Source organism: Sapajus apella, unplaced genomic scaffold (genome assembly GCF_009761245.1).
Source record: "Sapajus apella isolate SASKATOON/1434 unplaced genomic scaffold, GSC_monkey_1.0 scaffold73, whole genome shotgun sequence".
Classification (NCBI taxonomy): domain Eukaryota; kingdom Metazoa; phylum Chordata; class Mammalia; order Primates; family Cebidae; genus Sapajus; species Sapajus apella.
Genome location: NW_022437013.1, coordinates 6,840,042 through 6,862,619, shown reverse-complemented (window position 1 = coordinate 6,862,619; position 22,578 = coordinate 6,840,042). Strand labels below are relative to the sequence as shown.

Below are 22,578 nucleotides of genomic sequence, written 5' to 3'. Positions count from 1 at the left end.
TCAATTCCCTTTATTCTCTCTTTCTGGGGCTCTAATTCAATATGAGTTAAGTATGTGCATCCTGTACTCCACATCTCTTATTTTTTAATATTGCAATTCTGTTTTTCTATCCCCATTGTATATAATTCTAGATTTTTCTTCTAGTTCTTCAATTCTCTCTTTATTGTTTTTAATCATTCACTGCATTTCTCATTTTAATTAATACATTGTTCATCTAGAAGTTCCATTTAGTTATTTTGAAAATGTGCCTAGTAACTCATATTTGTCATATTTGTCTCTTTTTGTTTGATAGCTCGTCTTTGTGATATATCCCTAGTTTTTTCAACACATCATACATAAATATTCTAAATAAAGCCTTTAGGGGTATAAATATGCTCATTATTATTTTTGCTGATTCCTGTTTATGGTGACTTACTTTCTTAGTACTTGGCAGTCTTTGATAATTGTGAATCAAAGATCTGCTTCATAATCTGTTGTAAAACTGTAGATCTAAGTTGGGAATTTTTAAAGAATATTCTTGTCTGTTTGTTCTGGAAGGGAAGGACACTATCATTCTGGGACCTTTTGCTGTCTTTGTGTGTCCTAATTTAATGAGGGGGTCTTAGGTTCAGAGGTTCCTTCCTTGTGCCCCTCAAGCTTGCTGCTATTCCAAGTCTTAGCAAATTGAAAGCAGAATTACTATAGGCTTTTTCCCCTAGGTGTAACTCCCATATTTCTGGCACCTTGATCTTGAACTTCTCAGCCTCCAATAGTGTGAGAAATACATTGTTGTCTTTTGTAGATTACTCGGTCTGTGGTATTCTTTTATAGTAGTGCAACATAGACTAAGACATCTCATTTTACTAAATAAAAATAATGACTACTTCACTTTTCTCTTTTAAAATATACAAGTCCTATTAATCTATTCCTGTCAGATAATGATAAAATTGATTATCCTTATATGTTTGACTTCCAGGGACTTATTTCTTCTACTGATAAATTCTAAACATGATATAAATCTTGTTGCTTAGTTATTAGAGCAGCATGGAGGGGTGACAGAGGACATCACTCACATATACAAATTATCCATATCCTCGGTTTTAGAAGGAACATTGACCAACATCCCTGTGGAAGTTTTGATTTGTAGAAATTTCATCCTTTAGGAATAATTTTCAATTCATCTCATGTGTTGTATGTGATCAGTGAAATGGTTAAACTGGTCATTCTAAAACCTACATTAAGGCAAGACCATTGGAAAACAATGGCTTCTAACTGTTCCTCTGATCATATTCAAACTCAGTAGCCAAATATTTAAAAATCTATTTTACTTGATCCTGCTTCATGTACTCAATACCTCATTTGGCAGGCATCTCCTAATAAATATGTATTCCAATTTCTCCTCTGTTCTTTCAAACTTAGTAATGTATGATGATTTAATGATTCTGGAGTGAGTGAAATAGAACTAAACCACCATATATCATTGCCAAGTTTTGAAATTGATTTCATCCCTTTCTTTTCATCAAAAGTAGAGTTTGAGCCAGATGTTCATCTAGAATATTTTGTTTGCTATATCAGATTTTTAGCACAATGGTTGTCAGACTTCTCTTTTTAAACAACAGCAACCTCATCAACCCCCCATAGAAAACAGACACACAATGGAAAAAGAAACACATACATGCAGAAGTAGAAGTGAAGCTGTTCCAATTAAAGCATGAGTGAAAGACTGCTCAGCCTATTCCTTGTCCCCTGTACCTCCTCAGAAACCTGGTACTTTGAGAAGCAGTTTGAAATTTAGTGTCAACTTCTTCTTCTTCCCGAAACAGAGTTCTCCCCCTTTCCCCAAACTGGAGTGCAGTGGCGTGGTCTTGGCTTACTGCAACCTCCGCCTCCTAGGTTCAAGCGATTCTTGTGCCTCAGCCTATGGAGTAGCTGGGACTACAGGTGGTATGCACCATGCCGGGCTCGTTTTTGTATTTTCAGTAGAGATGAGGTTTCGCCATGTTGGCCAAGCTGATCTTGAATTCCTGACCTCAAGTGATCCTCCTGCCTCGGCTTCCCAAAGTGCTGGTATTACAGGCGTAAGCTACTGTGCCCAGCCAGAAATTCAGTATCATCGTTAATTAGGTTGTAAAGTCCTTTAGGTCAGGGCCTTCCTATATTTAGTGTAATCACTCAGGAAATATTTGTTAAATGTTGATGTTATGCCTGGACTCCATTTTCAGATCTCTGTTCTTTTCATGCTACATTTTCTCCTTCAGTAAACCCATCCATTCCCACAGTTTGTTTCAAATAACATCAATATGCCCATCATTCTATATCTGGCCCAAACCTCTACCAAGAACTCGTATTTCCAATTGCCTTATGATTAATTTCACTTGCATGGACAAAGGGAGAGCAGGCATCTCAAGCTTACATCCAAAACTGATGTCAAGTCTAATTCCTCCTAAATTTCTTTCTCTTCCACTGTCATTGACATCACTAAACAGGAAACCTAAGGTAGACATTTCTTAATAATTCCTCTTTCCCTTACCCCATGTGCACTAAATTATAAAATCCTGCCAATTTTACCTCCTATTTATCTCTTTATTTTGTGGAGACAGGTTCTTGCTGTGTTGCCCAGGCTGGAGTGTAGTGGGGTGATCTTGGATCGCTGCAGCCTCGACCTCCTGGGCTCAACTTGTCTTCCCACCTCAGACTCGAGTAGTTAGTGCTACAGGCACATGCCACAATGCCCAGCTAATTTTATTTTAACTTTTTTGTAGAGAAGAGGTCTCACTATGTTGCCTAGGTTGGTCTCAAACTCCTGGGCCCACACCATCTTCCCACCTCAGACTCCCAAAGTGCTGGGATTATAGGTGTGAGCCACCGCACCCAGCCTTTGAATCTGTTTTTTCCACTCCACTTCTACGACACTGGCCATAGCTCCTGACCCTATGTTAACTCTTTACTTATCAGACTGCTTAGGAAAATTGTCACCCAACATTTTTACTAACCTTCCAGTATCTACCCTTAGACAGAATCTTCTAGTAGATCACTATCACTTACATGATAAATTTCAGGCTTTTTATATTATCCAGGTTCCTCCTTGATCTAGTACCTGCTTATTCTGGACTTGTTTTTCATCAATTTCTACCTGGCACTTCATGCTTCTCTAACACTGAACTACTTGGAGTTTTCCACTTGCACCATGCTGGTTCTTGCCCTATTTACTTTTTACTTTTTAATTTTTGTGGGTACATTGTAGGTGTATCTTGCCCTGGTTTTATCCTCAATGCAGAAACCTCTGCCTGAAATAGTCTTTCTATCCTCACCCCTTTTCCGGGATAACGCCTATCTATCCTTTAGGATATCCCACTAATGCTGCTTTAGGTGCTTCCCTGTTCTGTGCTTTTATAAAAAACTTTGTGTATTTCAATGATATGCAATCAATGTGGAGGAAATTTTTGTGTGTGTGTCTGTCTTTCTTGCTAGAATTTTAAATACTTGAGGGCAAGAAATGATAGGGGTGATGGTGATATAATTGTGGAAGGAAGGAAGAAAGAAAGGAATAAAGGGAAGCAAGAAGGTAGAAATTCTCTAATTCTTTAAGCAATGATAATCTAAATTTGCTTTCTAGAACATAAGGACAGGTTGTATTAACAGCCAACTGCCAGAGTTTTAGGGCGTCTGTGATTTTACTACCAGAAATCTCAAGTCTGGGAGCGAATTATGTATAATAGAATGACTTTGTTATGACTGCTAATGACTTTTAGACGGTTGCTAAAAGTGACTTTTATAACCAGAAACTGTCAAGTCTAAAATTGAATGTTTCTTGCCTCTCCCTTGAGAGATTAATGCTAAATTACTAACTTGCTTTTTTTTCTTCAGAGGATATTAAGGTCTTCAAAACCTTGAAGTTCCAACTGAGAAACTGAGGAACCCTTTACTACCAAAAGATTGGGACCCTTGATCCAGGGGATAATTTTTAAAATTTATAGTAATGTTGGAGAAAATGTAGAGGGAGACAAAAAGAAAATTTCATTTTAAATGGAAAAGTAATTAAGGGTAATAGTAAGCTTCTTTAAAATCTGTAGACACGAATCTATATAAAATCTAAGAAACATTTTTTGAGCATCTGCTGTCTCAGGCACCAGAAAAAAATACACAGATAAATAAAATAGCCCCTGCTCTGAAAGAGCTCATAACCTACCAAGCAATCTTTGCAGAAACTTGGTCAGACTTCTACACCAGTGGTTTCTAAATTGTGTACTACAGGAGCTACAGTTAGTATCTGATAGAGATGGGCATTTAAGATTAAGCATTTTACAATATTGTAAGATAGATTGGAAAAAGTGTTTCCCACCAAACAATGAAGATGCAATGAGATAAGGAATCTACTTACCAATTTTTCTGCTGTATGACCTACGGAATTCAAATGGACATTGCTGCTGATGGTGGAGGTGATCAGGATAGTACCAATTAGTATTTACTGATTGCTTATTTGCCAAGCATTCTGAAAAGTCTGCCAAATTCCTCAGAGACTTTACATACAATGTCTTATTTAACCTTCAAAACCCTCTGAGATCGGTACTATTATGATTTCTACTTTATAAACAGGAAAATCAAGGCTTAAAGAAGCTAAGTGGGCCAGGTGGAGTGGCTCGTGCCTGTAATCATGGCACTTGGGGAGGCTGAGGTGGGAGGATTGCTTGATTCCAGGAGTTCAAGACCAGCCTTGGCAATACAGTGAGACTTCATCTCTGTAAAAAATTAAAAACTTAGCCAAGTGTGGTAGCACATGCCTACAGTCTCGGCTAAATGGGAGGGAAGTTGAGGTGGGAGGATTGCTTGGGAGGCAGAGGTTGCAGTTTGTAACAAGCAGACATCAGGCCACTGCATTTCAGCCTGGGTGACAAAACAAGAACCTGTTTCAAAAAAAAAAAAAAAAAAAGAAAAGAAAACAAAAGAAAAAAAAGAAAGAATGAAGCTAAGTAGCTTTTACAAGTTCACACAATTTTTTTCTGTTATTATTCTTTTAAGCTTATGGATCACTTATTAAAACAACAAAAAATCTGTAGCCATTTGCACCTACATCTATGTGAATTTTATTTTTCAACACTGTGTAGAAAAAAAAATGCAAGACTAAATTGAACTATTCACCAATATAAGATTACAACTTTCATTTTTAGTTCCTAGTTTCATTTTTTGTACAAAAAATAATAAATATCATGCATAGGAACCTATGAAAAATTTCATAGTAATAAAATATGGCTGTGCTTGGTGGCTCACGCCTGTAATCCCAGCACTTTGGGAGGCCGAGGCAGGTGAATCACCTGGTCTCGGGAGTTTGAGACCAGCCTGACCAACATGGAGAAACCCTGTCTCTACCACTAAAATTACAAAATTAGCCTGGTGTGGTGCCGCATGCCTGTAATCCCAGCTACTCAGGAGTCTAAGGTAGGAGAATTGCTTGAACCCGGGAGGTGGAGATTGCAGATTGTGCCATTGCACTCCAGCCTGGGCAACAAGAGTGAAACTCTGTCTCAAAAATAAAATAAAATAGTAAAATATTACTTTCATATACTTTATATATTGTGATTCTGTATATGACTTCACTTGGATACAAAAGGGTATGTTGCTGTTCAAAAGTTTTGAAAAACACTGGTCTATATAATTGAAAGAGTAGACTCAGAAGTGAAAAGAGATGCAGCTTAAATGAAATATTGAAGATTTTTGACCTCCATAGCTGATAACTTTGTGGTTGTAATGCTTAACTTTTAAACAGGTTGTACTTGCAGAAGACAGTTACCTTGGATAGAAGCTACTTAGCCTGAGTACGTGAGGAGATGAATCTAGTAAACTGTTCACCGTAAGCTGTAGCCAACAGAGGTTCCCCAAAATCTTTCATAATGGCCAGAAAGATAGAAGGTTATTATTTATAATAATAATTATAATAATGAAACTGTGGTGTTGGGAACAACTAGCAGCAACAATCAAGTGACTACTATGCTAAGTGATTTAAAACCGTTATCTCACTTTTTCCTCTAAACAATCCTGAGAGATGAGTACTATTATTTTACTAACACAAAAATTCAGGCTTGGATAAGTTTGAACAGGTAAAGTCACTTGTGCAATGTCTCACTGCTAGGAAGTGGAAGAGCTGGAACAGAGCCCAGGTGTGTCTAACATTACCTCTTGTGCTCCTAACAACTATGGCAAAGAGCAGCACTGTACAAATCAGCTATGTAAAAGCTCCATTATGCTGCCCTTTTAAATGTAAGCCCTTCAAAAGTAGTAAGAAAGAATGGGAAGGCATCAGGCAGAGAATGTGTTGGATGATCAATGTCTTGCTGAAAGCTATGCCCCTCTCTAGGATAACAGTGGCACTATATGACCAAGGGTGGAGCATGGTCTTCATTTTTTCATTGAATGACTAATGAAATCTTTTCCAACAATGTCTTCCCTAAGCTGGGCATGATCAGCTCTTCTGTTTCTCTCAAGCAGCTCATTCCAGCCTTTTCTCTTGAAGTCTTCCCCAGAATCCTCCTCCCATCATCCACGAAAGAGATTGCTGGGGAAGGTGAGAAATTAAAACTAAAGCATTTCTCAGGGGACTATTAAGCAGTAGGTCTGAGGATGTTTGGGAAGTGATCAGTATGTTTTCTGAATATTCTTATCTCCAGAGTAGTGCCAAAAGTCCTAGAGCCAGTGAAATTCTCTCCAAACATGGTGTAGGAAGCCTAACAATGAAGAAGCTAGAGGAAAACATGATTATATGGCCACTAAGTCAATGACTCTTTTATCACTCTTTAGCCTCCATGATTTTACAACACTCTGTTGTCTTCAATTACCTGATTAATCACTTTCACATTTATTGAACACCTACTCTGAGTAGAAGTACTTTAGAGGGTGCATAGGAAAGGACATGTTAAAATAGTTCAGGCTCTCAAAGAGTTTTTTCATACAGATAAGAAGGCAGACATATAAAGCAGACAAATAATATCCTAGATGACTGGATGGTTGGCCTTTACCATGTTGTCCAAGTTAGACTGATGTACACTTTTCTAGATTAAATAAGCACATATTAATAACATTTGCTGTTAGGTAATAGTAGTTTATGGATAAAACATGACATAATTGAGAAATTTCAAAGTTGGGAGATAACTTTAAGGCTATCTCTAGTTGATTTCTTTGGAAGAGGGATTGGGTATATCAATTTAAAAATGATTTATCCCCTTTCCCACCAATGTTTTGGCCATAAGTACATCATTAATATCATCAATTAATAAATGTTTCATTGACAACTGATTATCATCACCATTTTGGAGTCCACAGAAGCTTGCTTTGCCCCTTCCTCAGCAAGACTCCAGTCATTCATGACACTTAGGTACCCAATATTTCCATTTTTCTCAAGTGATATTTTCACTAAGAACTCAATTTCCATCTTAAATGAGTGGCAAATGAGATTATTTTTAAAAGCAAGCTTAAACAGAGAATGTTTACTCCTTAACAAACCCTGCACGAGCCTACCCTAGGATAACAATCATTTCCAAAACTTTTAATAACTGTTATCTGTCTAGACATCAACTCATAGGAAGAAAGCAGAAATGGCTGTCGAAGGGTAAAACAATCAGCATCTCAAAGATGAAGAATTTGGGCACAGCAAAGGTAAATGAAAAATGAAAAAACTGCATTTCAATATGGTGATTAATGCACAGAATGATAAGATCAGACGTAGGCCAAGGCAGGCAGTAGTTAATGTCTTCTTTTAAAAATCTTGCCAGTAAATCATAATTACATACAGAAATCATAATGTCTTTTGTAAGAGCTACTTTTCACTTAGCAAGTGGACAATGCCTTAAAAATAGAAGGAAAAAGGCCGGGCGCGGTGGCTCAAGCCTGTAATCCCAGCACTTTGGGAGGCCGAGGCGGGTGGATCACGAGGTCAAGAGATCGAGACCATCCTGGTCAACATGGTGAAACCCCGTCTCTACTAAAAATACAAAACATTAGCTGGGCATGGTGGCGCGTGCCTGTAATCCCAGCTACTCAGGAGGCTGAGGCAGGAGAATTGCCTGAACCCAGGAGGCAGAGGTTGCGGTGAGCCGAGATCGCGCCATTGCACTCCAGCCTGGGTAACAAGAGTGAAACTCCGTCCAAAAAAAAAAAAAAAAAAAAAAAAAATACAAGGAAAAAACAGGAACGATTGATGATTATGATAATAAGTTTACCCTTTAATTTTTTCTAGATGCCAGTTTATAGGAAGAGGTAAGCAATTTTGTCTTGTCTCTGATAGGGAAAGAGGGAGTCCGAAATAAAATGACTTTCAAGTTTTGTGGGCCTGTTTACATATACACTAGCATGTGGGAATGTGGCTACAACCCTGTGAGATGAACAGGACAGATACTGTTATCTCCACTTTATAAATGAAGCAACTCAAGAAGAGTTGAAGCAGTGGCAGGGCCAGAAGTCCCTCTAGTTGGTACCCAGTGAGTTTTTATTATTCCTGTCCCCTTAAAACCAAGGGTTAGATAAGGGTACCAGGTCATCTATTAATTTAATGTATTGAGGATATTATAATGTACAGCAGGAAAAATGGAGAGTGAGATATACTTCAACTGCTTAGAACTGTAATTATCTGAGACTTGTAAATCCAGGGTGCTTATGCATGCCAAAGTTGATGCTTAGAACGTTAAGCTTTATTACAAAACCTGGAGGCATTTCAAGTGCATCTCTTTAGTTTCATATTTTTTCCCTCTTGTGCTATTTGAAGGGAGGGGTTGCTCAATGTTGAGGATGGGTTGGGATCAGAAGGAAGAAAAAGATTTATGGAGACTATGCAAGGGAGGCCATGGAGTGTCTGTTGTGTGGGAGGCTGCATTTCGCAGGGTAAAACAGACATTTTCACGAAAGCACATCTAGATCTTAACGAAGAGAAGCAAGAGATAAGCCTTATCAGAGAAAAAGAAAAGACACGTAGGAATAACATTGTGTTTATTTTAATAGAAAAGCATGAAATATGTTTTGGGATGCATCCAAATGCGTGCTCAGTAAAAGGAGCGAAAGATAGTGTCATAAGATTTGTAGGCTTATCTAGCTTTCCAAAAACAAGTATTATATGTAAATATTGGTTTATTACTATTCTCTATAATTATATTAGTTGGAGGATATGGCACAACAAAGGACAAACTAAAATTTATATTCTCTCAGAAATATTTGATATATCAGTATAGTTCACTGGCCGGAGTTCCTATATCCCTCTCACTGGAAATTTGAACAGATAGTCTCTCATACTTAACATGTCTAAACTTATTGTGCAAAGAAGCACGCTACTAAATCTATGACTGCCATAAATTCATAAAGAATGAAGGCATGTAGGTGAGAGGTAAGGGTGCATCGTTGTCAACATATGTCATTTCAGGGGGCATTTTCTGTTTGTAGGAGGTCTGTAAAGCTATCACTCCACTCTACTGATGCCCTCACTAACTTGACAAAATCACTGAATGTCTTTGTTTCTCCTGTTGCCTTCCGGTACCCAACCACCTCAGTCACCAACTTCACTGAATGAAGAGGGAGCCTAGTTAACATGGGAAAGGTAGGATTCTGACAGCCAGTGTATAATGAACCAAGTAGGTACACAGCTGCCAGCTGAACAATCACTGCGTAACAAAGGCATTTTCCTGACCCAGGTGAAAACAAATTTAATTTCAAATTCCAGCTAATTCAACAAAATTTTGGAAAACACACACGAAAAACAACACAGCCTGGAGTCCCGCGTAATTGATTTGGAATATGCATGCCAATCAAAGGTAAGGAAGTGAATTTCTTTCAAAAGGTCTTGTTAGTCATTGCTCTACAGTCTATATCATTTGCTCTTGTTTGAAGAAAGCTCAAGGTTGGTAATACCTTACTGTGGAATTTGGAAGAGTAGGTTATGGACCCTTAATGTTTAGTATTCTTAAAGGCACATGGCAGGATTGCTACACTAGTTAAAGTAATATAAAGTAAAAAGGCTTTATGTGGTGCTAGAGACTTAGCATCACAGTCCCACACAAAATTAAGCTACAAAAGAATGAATCTCCAAATGAGAGTACTGATGCTGCAATTCAAGTATAAGATGATAGATTTAATCGTAACGTATTTTAAAAGAATGAAAAGAACCTCTTGGATAGAATTGAGCCAATAGATTGTCTGGCTTACAGAGTTAATCATAACACTTGTGGCTAGTGTCATTCCAGATCATCTGAGTGATTCAGCACGTTCTTTAGGACCCTCAAAGGAAAAGAAAACCTGACAGGTCATCAGAAGCATTTCCATGCTTCTAGCAGTATTCAGTCCATTTCCACTGTTTTGCTGGAAATAGGATGTGCTGGGCTTGCCTAGCTTTTAGACAGTCTAGTCAGAACTGGTTTCCCAGCCTTGGTCCATGGCACTCTGGAGGGTCACAAAGATTGATGGCAATGTAGGAGTTAAACATCTATTACTATTGGTTTTCAGACACGGTGTGGATAATATCTGGCGGTTCTCAACTGTGCAGAGCTTTTCAGAACCATGACATCCTCAAGAGACACTAATTAAAGGTTTTATTCTCTCCTCCTGTCATCTGTTACAAAATGCATGGGTTGAGGGTTAAGTCTACAGCCACTGTAGAGAGCAAAGCGAAATTCATAGAGACATGGAAAGTGCAGTGTATGACGGTTTTTAATGGAACTCTCTAATCAAACCTCTGAGTTATGCTCAGTAGTCAGTGACTAATAGGTTAAGCAGGAAAACATTATATTCAATCTGCCTGTTAACTAAAAGACTTTAATCAATTTCATAGGAAAATGCTCTGAGGCAGAAATAAATATAATAGGGCAGTGATCTTAACTCTCAGAAAGCTTGATGCCATTTTGTACTTTCTGTCTCCAATTGGGGAGATGCAAATGCTGAGACCATTCCTAAGTGTATTCTACATAAGTGTTGAGGAAGAAGAGAGTCATTTTGCTCAATGGACCCCACATGTCCTTGGCTATGAAGTGTTGAAACCTAAATCTCCTAATATGGTCATATTTCACCATACCAAAACATCTAGACAGCCTTGTTGAGGGGTTATGGCAAGTCTGTGGGTTCAGAATCCTGCTCCTCTCTCTAAAAAAATAAACAAAGTCCTATCCCTGGCTGGGTGTGGTGGCTCATGCCTGTAATCCCAGCAGTTTGGGAGGTGGAGGTGGAAGGATCACTTGAGTCCAGGAGTTTGAGACCAGCCCTGGCAGCACAGCAAGACCCTGTCTCTCTATTAAAAAAAAATGCTGAGCATGGTGGTGCACACCTGTAGACCTAGCCACTCGGGAGGCTGAGGTGGGAGGATCACTTGGGCCTGGAAAGTCGAGGCTGCAGTGAACCGTGGTTGTGCCATTACACTCCAGCCTTGGCAACGGAGTAAGATCCTATCTCAAAAACAAAAAGAAAAAAAGAAAAAAAAAATCCAACTCCTAGCATTCACCATGTTTCACTGGTAAAAACAAAACATGTCTTTGAACCATATTAGGACCATGGATTACCAGTTCGTAACAGCTAGTCTACACTATAGTTATTAGAGGATTTCAGAGAAAAGTAAGATTAATGGAGGACAGAGCAGTCATAGTACAATTTGTGGAGGTAGTTCAATTTGAAAGTATCTTGGCAGATAAGTAGGATTTCTCTTCTCTTCAACTAATTCCTTTAATGTAAACATACTTTTAAAAGATCTATAAATATCATCCTCTACATACCCACCATTCTCTATTAGCAAATATCTATACATAGCTAAATCAATTTGGAATCAGGAAAGCATATGTCTTTCCTACCTATTTATAGAAGAATGAGGGAAGCTGGTAAGCCATTCTTTCATGTGACAAATCAAATTTCACTTCCTCCAAAAAAACTTTCCTGTTTACCCTGGTCCCAAATGACTTCCTTCAATCATCCCAGCTGACTACTCTAAAACTTAATGCTTATATTATTTATTTGGTTCACAGAGGAGGCTTGTATTAGAGGAAGAGGAATGTACTAGGTCACAGGATGGGCAAGAAGAACAGACAATGCAGGATTATGGGAAGAGCAACTGATTCAACTTGTGACTTTGTAAATGGTTATTCTATCTGTTAGCCAGTTAATTACTTAACATCATTAAACCTCAGTCCCTTTCATCTACAAAATGGGTATAATATAATAATGCCTACCTATCTGATATAACTAGTAAGTAGTTCAATTCAGATAATATATATATATATAATATATAAATATATATTATATATAAATATATATATAATATAAATATATATTATATATAAATATATTTATATATATATATACTCTAAACACAAGTTTAAAGGAAATACCCTTATCATTCATCATTCCAACCTGTGAAAATTGGTTTTTTAAAGTTCACTCTGGAAAAATGATTAACCTTTCAATTTACTAGTTGCAAAAAGCAACTCTTACTATGTATTATTCACCGCTGCTAATAGCCTTAAATGATGAGAATTTATAAATGACACATTTTGAGCTGCATACTGAAGATAAGGTTTATACAAAGGAGCTCTGAATATATTATTCAGGCTTCACCTGGCAAACAACAACATTGAAGACCAAAGAGGGTAACCAAGTAAGTACAGGAAAAATAAAGTACCTGGTAACGCTGAATGAAAGTGAAGTGGTTACCTCCAGGAGAATTTAGGCCAAAATACCTGCTATAGAACTTGAGTCCACAGATTTGTAGTCTCCATTGTGACTTAAATAAATGTTTGGCGTGGGTATCTTCCTAGCAACCATTTGTGTATTCTTTCCCATTCTTCTTCGCTGCTTCTTCTTACTCCCACTGACAAAGCAGTGAAGGTTTATCATTAAAAACAGGAGATTTGGGCTTAGTCAGACATTGGTTTATATCTCAGTTCTGCCACTTGCTAGCCTTTGACCCTCTGCAAATTATTTAACTTTTGAGTCTCAGGATTCTCATTTGCAAAATAGAATAATAATAATATTTAGAGCATAGAGTCTGGCACATGGTGTATGCTGAAAAAGGACCAGTTATAATTGTTAGAGTAGAAAATAAACAGTTTGTTAAAGCACTCCTTCAAAACTCACCCCAGTAGTGTTCCCTGTTCCAAAACTATCTTTTATATTTTTAAAAACAACCTGAGTAAAATCCTTAGCAAAAATCTTTTTAAAAAACATATTTTCCACTAACGTGGAAATTACTTGTACTTCCTAGACAAAAATGGAATTTAGGATAATGTCTAGTAGTATCAGTGGCCAAAGGGATGTATCTACAATAGTTTACTTTTAGACAGTGTGTGATCGTTGGTAGGAAAATATTGGGGCCCTTCTGTATTAGGGAGTTCCTAAGAAGATTTAGAAATTACACAGCTTAACAAATAGTTACATAGTAACCTACTGCAAGACTTACATGAAATTTATTGTATTCTTTTAGCTCTTTATCCATTTAAGTATAAAATCTAACAAGCCAAGTCACGGTATTTATTAAGTGCCTATGGTGTGCCTGATATGTTGGGTGTAGAAGAGCACAATCAATGAGGATTAGGATCTGTCTCCCTATTAATTGATAAACAAAGATTACTGTACTTTTCGCACTTAAAAGGAGTCAAGATTCAATATAACAGTAGTAGACGGTAATATGAAGAAGACTTACACCGTGATCAATTAAATATTTGAGCCTCCATTTTCTCATCTAAAATTTGCTTAATACTGTATTTTTCTTTCTTACTTCATTGTGTTCCTGGCAGGATCAAATGAGATCACATGTGTAAAAGAGACTGTGTTAACTGTGTACAAATATTAGGTACTGATGAAGTACTCATACTGCAATATGGGAATGAGTATTATAGCAGTAGCAACCCACTGCAAGATGGGAAAGGAGAAATTGCCCATATGAACTGCAAGCAGATAAAGTCCAGGAACTTCCCCCAAAGCACATTGCCTGATATCAGCAGCACCACAAGCACACATGAAGGGGAAACCTACCACCGTACTGCCTTTGGGTTGCTGTGAGGATGAAGTAAAAAATGTAAATAAGGTTCTTAGTACAGTGACTAGCACATAGTATTATCATCATCCTGTTGTCACTGTTATCATATTAATAGCAGTAGTAATTAATCTACATAGAATGGTTTGAACTATGGTCTTGTTCTTTCACAGTTCTGGAGTAAGAACTGAAAGCATTAGTAAGTTTCTATTCTGAAGCCAGTTTAGAAGCCTCTGACTGCCACTGAATAACCTGTTTATCAGTAGACTGGATCCTTCTTTCTACCAAATTATTGTTCTGTGTAATATAGGTATAATTTTTAATGTTTAGCTCTGCACGACAAAAATAAATTGTTGTAAATTTCAATGCTTATTAAGACAAATATATAGAGAATATTGTTTTACTTATGTAGTATGAAAACCCAGCACAGCATTCTACCTAGATTTGGAAACAGGTTTCTATACCATACAGGTATTTTGTTTCACAAAATTATCAAATATTCTACATTCTTCCCTTAAAGTGGTATTTGTCATCATTAAGAGAACTCTGAGGAACTCCAGAACAGATTTATTAACCTATTTGAGAAACACTGACACAAGAAAGTTAAATCATATTATAGAAATGTTTTGATGATGTATTGACATTTTCAAAAGCAAGTGCTGGTAAAAGAATTCAACCTGAGTATAAGAGTGAACACTCAGGCCGGGCGCGGTGGCTCAAGCCTGTAATCCCAGCACTTTGAGAGGCCGAGGTGGGTGGATCACGAGGTCAAGAGATCGAGACCATCCTGGTCAACACGGTGAAACCCCGTCTCTACTCAAAATAAAAAAAAATAGCTGGGCATGGTGGCGCGTGCCTGCAATCCCAGCTACTCAGGAGGTTGAGGCAGGAGAATTGCCTGAACCCAGGAGGCGGAGGTTGCGGTGAGCCGAGATCGCGCCATTGCACTCCAGCCTGGGTAACAAGAGCGAAACTCCTTCCCAAAGAAAAAAAAAAAAGAGTGAACACTCAAAAAGAGTGTTACCAGGTTGATATTAAAACAATGTTTCTTAAATCTAAGAAATGTTAGATCCCGAAGAACACATTTGCAGACATTCAAATGTTACAGACTATAGTATGAGAAGCAATGGTGTTTTTCTAGCTTCTAAGTGATTTGATATAACAAATAGGTGTTAATAGACAGATGTTGGCTGACTGCCTGTAAGAATATATTAGGAAATTGGTTGATATCTGTGGTTGAGCTATGCTAATAGAGTGAATATTTTGGATATTATTTTCAAGTTCTTTAAATAAATTCCCTTTCCTTATGTAAAATCTTAACATTTATACCTGTGGTTGCCCTAGAAAGTGAAAAATCATTAAAAAACAGTTCACAGACATGAAATGCAAATTATGATGATAATCTTCATAAAGGTCTCATAGCAGATCGGCCACAAGTTGATAACGGTCGAAGCTCAGTGATAGGAACACTGTTTACTCTGCTTCGTTTTGTACAAAATTTTCCATGAGAAAAAAATCAGTCTGATACTTAAATAACTGCAAGAAAGAACTCTGTAAGAAAATATTATGAAAAATGTCTCTATCATCACAGATATGCCATAAGTAAAACTGGCTTTGACTTTGCACTAATGGCCAGTGTCCTCAGATATGTAGCTTTGTGCTTCTACATACAGTAATAATCCTAGATTTTAGTGTCAGAAGAGTAGTGAAGATCACCTGATGACATAGAACAAATTATTGACACAATTCAGAGCATCATTCTAATAGTTTCTGTGTGGCATTCTTTGACAAGTCTCCTTATTCTTAATCTACAATTTATATTATTGAATCCGTAAAGAAACTCGATGATGTACACGTCCAATGGATCTTGGCAAAGATTTGTGGCACCTGCAGATACTCTGGACCACCCGTGTTACATTTGGTTGATATGTTGACAATAACTCTGTGTCTATATATTAAGATTTTGTTTTTATACAAGATGCTGCCCTTGTCATTTCTGATCTTTAGTGATAATCTCATTGGCCTTCTCTTAAGCCTTTACTAATAGAAAATTTGCTTAAGACAGGAAAAATTATTGTAGATCTTTATAGTAAACTATATATGAGAAGAACTCACAGCATGTCATATAAAATATAACTCCAAACTGAGGCAGGTTGACATAGTGTAAGCATAATGCTATCACCAAGGTATTGATTTCATTTTAAATTTTATTCCTGGAACATTGCGTAACATTCTAAATACTAGTAAGAAACAAACCTACAATAATACAATATATACAATGCCTTATTTTAGATTGAGCTACAGCAGGGGTGGTGAAAGTTCTTATTTATTTGAGTCTTATAGATAGGATTATGTTATTGATTCATTCAGGGCCAGTTATTTATTTGCTTTAAGCAAGAATAGACACTTGTTGGCATAGGAATCCCAAGAATCTGATTTTATTACATGGCATTCATCATTTAAAAGGAGGTATTTAAATGGAAAATTCCTTCTATTCAAGATTAAAGACCAGATTCTGTTGTCACCAATTGTCTCTGAGAGTAAATTACACTGCTGTCAGTTATACAAATTTTTAAATAATAGGAAGTGGCATAATAAATATAAAACAGACTATGAGTCAGAAAACATGAGTTCTAGTTCAGGCTCCTTTAATACTACCTAGTTACATACCCTTAAGCGAATCATTTAATCTCCTTGTTATGGTCAAAGGATCACAGAATTATAGCCATTCTATTACCATAACAGTAAACAGCACAGGAGGGTAGGAAAAGTTAAAAAAAAAAAGAGAATTTTATTGAAACAAAATTATTCTAAGTTAATATATTTGTCCCTCACTACAGCATACAACTGCAAGAACACCAAAGGGGTAGAAAGAATTCAAACTGAGCAAAAAAGACCACAATCTTGCATTAAACAATACAGACTGCAATATGTACAAAAATTGCCATAATTGACAAGTTCCTCGGTTTTTGCAGGAGCAAGGGAATAAGAATGAGGAAATCGAAGGGGCATGACTTAGTAAGATGTTCTAGGGAAAGCGACAGGGCCAGAGAGACAAGAGATGTCTTTCTATAGGGCACATTAAGTGTGCAATGGTGTAATTAGGGCTGCTCACTGAATATTTTCAGCTCTCCACCTTAAAAGCACATGGTAGGATTACACTTGATGTCCCTTACCTAGCCCTGATCAAAGCTGCCCAATGGTATATGAGAAAAAAGTGCCATATACTGCCCAGAAATAAGATATAATTGGTGATGCAATGTGAGGCCTCCAGAACTCTCTTTTCTTTTGCCATGTTAATAAGCAGTGTTCTAGATGGTGGCTAGTCCATTTAGGTTCTAAAATGAGGACCCTGTAATGTCCCCCAGGTGACTCATTATAGACATGTAGCATAAATAAGAATAAACTTAGGTTATTCTAAGATACTGAGATTTGGGGAGTTGTTTGTCATGAAGGCATAACCTACCCTATCCTGAGAAAATGAATGGCAGTTAAGGAGGTCAAGCACTCTGTCCAACAGAGGGCAAAGATAGCTTGGCTGTTTTCCTCCAGGCAGTTGAGCCTCAGTAGGGGTCTTGATGCTTCTCAGAGGCTTGTGCCTTAAAATATTGTAGGGTTCTATTATGAATATGAACAAAACTATGTCACTGTTACTGGCATCCAATAGTGGACATTAAAAGATAAAGAGGACAATTCGGGACCAGGCAGGCTGAGGGGACTGGTATAAACCCTTCTTCTCATTCTGTTCCAAGGAAACAGTGACTGAAAGTAATATGGCTTTTCAATGGTCCATCCAGAATAACTGGCCCCAGCCCAGCTTGAAACAAGCAGGTGTCCTTCATAATAGTGTTGATGCTTTCATTTGTCAGTCTATTTAGTAGCAGAATGGGCAAAAAGCTGAATAAACAAGTAGTGGAGAACTACATTTTTACTTTCTGAGATCCTTAAAGGTGACCAGGCTGATAAGAGTGTTACAAGCTTTAGGGGATGAATTAAATTGATATCTCTATATAATTTAATGCTAACTAGTCTTTACTTAAACGATTTTCTGCTGAAGACTCTACAGATTACTGATACTGTCTAACCAGAACTACTAGTAGTTATAAGGTTGCTAGTAGGCTAATGAACAGCACTGCAGGATGTTGAAGCAGTAATTTCTGGCTATCTTTTAGGCAAGATCTCTGTCCATTAGCAACATCTTGAAAAAATGGGATGGAAGATGATGAGATGCAACACAGTAGTATGAGAATTAACTGCTAATAACAGCTAAATTTTTTGAGTGCATACAACAATCAGGTGCTTTAGGAACGGTACAGCTAATTTTCACAACCACACGAGTTAAGTACTATATTTTCCAAATGAGGACACTGGGAAATATCAAGATAGTGCAGAAGCTAAGGGAAAGGAAAGAATATGGAAGGACAAGTGAGCCAAGAGTAAGATTCTGCAGGTAGTTGAATGAGGATAAGGACTGAATATAAGCCATTGGATTTGGTGATTAGGAAGTGAACTTTAAAAAATTAATCTGAAAAAAAAGCTAAACAATAAATGAATAGCAGAAAAGTATATGCACTAACTATAGACAATTTTTTCATGAAATCTGGGACTTTGCACAGCTTACCTTTATCCATGTAAATCTGATTGAAGCTATGGACGTTTTCTCCAGAAAAGTCCATATACACATCAAATTCTACATATAATTTGAGAGTATTCATAGACCTACCTGAAACTAACTTAAGAATCCCAGTTTAGAAATGAATGATATACACCAAATTTAAGATGGTGGAGTAGGGGCCATGGGAGTGGTATATAAGTGGTTTCATTTGTACTGTCAGTGTTTTACTTCTTAAGCTGGATAGTGGTCATATAGGAGTTCATTATGTTACTTTATGTAATATTCATATAAATGATTTTACAATTTTTTGTTGCCTAAAATATTTCATACTAATTTTTAAAATAGAAAAAATGGCTACATAGCATAATATATTTGTTTGAAGAATGCACATTAAAGTATTTGAGGGTAATGTGACATCATGTTGGCAACTTATTCTCCAATGGTTAAAAAAAAAATTGGGCTGCATGCTGTGGCTCATGTCTGTAATCCCAGCACTTAGGAAGGCTGAGGTGGGAGGACCACTTGAGCCCAGGGGTTCAAGACCAGCTTGGGCAACAAAACCAGGCCTTGTTTCTACAAAATAATTTCAAATTTAGCTGGACACGGTGGTGGGTGCCTGTAGTCCCAGCCATACAGGAGGCTGAGATGGATGGATTGCTTGAGCCCAAGAGTTTCAGGCTGCAGTGAGCTATGATTATGCCACTGCACTCCAGCCTAGGCAGCAGAGCAGGACCCAGTCTAAAAAGAAAGAAAAAGGAAAGAAAAAAATTGTGCTATACTTAAAACTATTCTGTAATTTTAAAACTGTTTCAAAACGTTAAAAAGAGAGTAATAGACAGCATTGAAAGGAAAACAAATTGACAAACAAAAATCCGTAAATGAACACATACTCACAAAGGAATAAAAGAGGGCATAACCAAACGTCCAGAGGAATATATAGATAGAAATGTATAGACAGATCCTTTCAAATACAGAAAGGAACTGCTGCTCATCCGACTCTAAAATGAAACATTTTATATCAAAAAATCTTTTCCCTGCTGACGTGTACTCTGAAAACTAAAAGGCCATGGACAAAGAAGGTGCAATCTCAGCACCTTTGGCTATCCTAACCATTAGGTTGAATGGAAGCCTCAACCTACTCTCATGGTTTCAAGGACTGGAGGGTTTAGGCTGAGGGTTCAAAATAGGTGCTGAACATCAAAAGAGGGAAAGCTGCAGATCTCTTCTAAAATGACCATTGTGCCTTCCATTCTCCAGTAGTCCTAGGTTGGGGTACAATAGAGGGATTTCACAGGAGGGAGAAATAGAAGAATTTAGAAATTAAGGATTGCAGCTGCAAACTCCCTGACACAGAGTATACTCTGGGAAGAGTCTTATCATTTCACTAAGATATAAAACTCAGAAAATGATTTTTTTTTGCCTTTTGTTTGCGATTTCTTTAATTCTTCAGACAACAAAAACTGAAAATCTTACTAAATTTGATACCTACTATGTCAGTTTCAAATCTCGTCTTCTAAGTTTCCTTTGAGGGAAGAATGCTTATACAAATGGCAACAAACACATAGAAAATTTACAAGGCAAAACGTTATGTGATGTGGTGGGATGTAAGAACTAGATTTGGCAATTGACCAGTTAAATGTGAGAAAAATGCTTCCAATGGAAGGAAATCAAATGGTTGGCATCAAGTTTTTAACAAGAACCCTAACATCAACAATAATGATAGCAAATAAGATTTAATTAACACTTAGTGCCAAGAATACTGCTAAGAGTGTTAGGTGCATTATCTCATTTAACATCTTAATAACTCTATGAAGCAAATCCAATTATTTTGCAAATGTAACAATAGGATACAAAATACTTAAAATGGGCCGGGCGCGGTGGCTCAAGCCTGTAATCCCAGCACTTTGGGAGGCCGAGGCGGGTGGATCACAAGGTCAAGAGATCAAGACCATCCTGGTCAACATGGTGAAACCCCGTCTCTACTAAAACTACAAAAAATTAGCTGGGCATGGTGGCGCGTGCCTGTAGTCCCAGCTACTCAGGAGGCTGAGGCAGGAGAATTGCCTGAACCCAGGAGGCGGAGGTTGCGGTGAGCCGAGATCGCGCCATTGCACTCCAGCCTGGGTAACAAGAGCGAAACTCCGTCTCAAAAAAAAAAAAAAAAAAAAAAAAAAACAAAATACTTAAAATGACTTCCTCAAGCACAAATAGCTAGGAAATGGCAAAGAAGAGTTTTGAACCTTGATCTAACAGTCTGGTTCCAGCACCTCACTTACAGTTACATTTTTCTACATGGAAACTCTTATTATTAATAACATGATTATTAAATGCACACACCTCGGACTTCCAACACCTACAAAGCACTGTACTGATTGCTATTTGGGGGAAATACTGACATGATCAAAGGGTCTTTTGCTGATTGTTCTTATGCCGGATAATTGCTTGTACATATAACTCCCTGCATCCTATATATCTAACATAGATATACTTACCAAGAGTCTACAATCTATCTTTTTATAATAAAGCCTTTCCTTTAAACACAGACTTTGCCTTTAGTTTCTTCCGTCTGTATACTATCCTCTTAAATAACCACTTTTATCTTTCCCCTGCTCAAGAATTTGTAACACCACCTACATTCCCAATCAAAGCCAATTCTCCCCTCTGCCTTGAAGTTAAGGTCTCCATAGCCTGACCCTGTTCCAACTGTCCATAGTAATTTCCCTTTACTCCATAATAATCATCCTGTGCTTTAGCTCTTTTTACTGTCCTCTACTCAACCATGTTTATTCCCGTTAGAGCTGCAGTATATGGTTCTTCATAGGGTTCACGGCAAAAGAAAACCTGGTTGATGGGGCAGATGGGGGCTGAAGTCCAGCCTGCTTACTTCTTACCAGTGTGGCATGGCATGGAACTATGACTGTCTAGAGGAAGGAGCGCCTTTTTCTAATATACTCAAATATGCTATACAGGCTTGCAGCACTGTGATTCTTCATGCATGCTTAAATTTATGCATTCTGATCAGCCTGTCCCTTCAATATTTAATAGGACTGCATTTTTGAAAGCAAAGATAAATCATCAATCCAGATAAATTCAAATATATTTGTGTATTTTCTTGTTTTTCTAGAAGTTTTCTGTAGAAGAAAACATGAAATCAGGGATGTCCTGGAAAATCTGGAATATATAGTATAGATATTTATTATGCATTTTCTACTATTTTTTTTAAGACCCAGCACAAATCATACTTCTGTGATGCCTTCCCTAACTACAATCCATATTAACCTCTTCCTCTTACACCTTCTGTAGTACTTCATTCTGTCCTATGGAGTTTTATGACTCAATACCATATAATACAGCATTTTGAAACTGTGGAAGTAACTGAAATTGTGCTGTTTGAAATTTTGGCAGTTCCACAATATCAGATTTTAATTTCATTTAAAAAACACATTTTAGGCCGGGCGTGGTGGCTCACGCCTGTAATCCAAGCACTTTGGAGGCCAAGGTGGGCGGATCACCTGAGGTCGGGAGTTCAAGACCAGCCTGACCAACATGGTGAAAGCCCGTCTTTAAAAAAACAAAAATAAACAAAAAAACACATTTTAGGCCACACGGGGTGGCTTACGCTGGTAATCTCATAACTTTAGGAGGCCGAGGTGAACAGATCGCTTGTGCCCAGAGTATGAGACCAGCCTGGGCAACAAAGTGAGACTTCCATCTCTACAAAACGAACAAAAATTAGCTGGGCATGGTGGAGCACACCAGTAGTCCCAGCCACTCTGGGAGCTGAGGCAGGAGGATCGCTTGAGCTGGGGAGGTGGAGACTACAATGAGTGGTGATCGCACCACTGCACTCCAGCCTGGGTGACAGAATGAGGCCCTGTCTCAAAAAATCCATAAATAAATAAATAAATAACATCTTTAAAAACTGTAATATAATAAAGCATGCACCACTCAAATGGGTTTTATATCAAACATTAATGCATTGGAAACCATCACTGATTGT

The 22,578-nt window shown here is 37.6% G+C and overlaps 1 protein-coding gene and 1 long non-coding RNA gene across 4 annotated transcripts in view; one reads left to right on the top strand and one right to left on the bottom strand.

The window, feature by feature from the left end:
- COL4A6 (collagen type IV alpha 6 chain) overlaps nucleotides 1-22,578 on the bottom strand; it is a 294,729-nt gene that overhangs the window by 256,408 nt on the left and 15,743 nt on the right. The gene's annotated exons all lie outside the window — the stretch shown is intronic.
- On the top strand, nucleotides 6,880-12,203 carry LOC116531878. The gene is made up of 3 exons (XR_004260630.1): nucleotides 6,880-7,626; nucleotides 8,207-9,553; nucleotides 11,958-12,203. It is a non-coding gene; the product is annotated as an uncharacterized LOC116531878 (long non-coding RNA).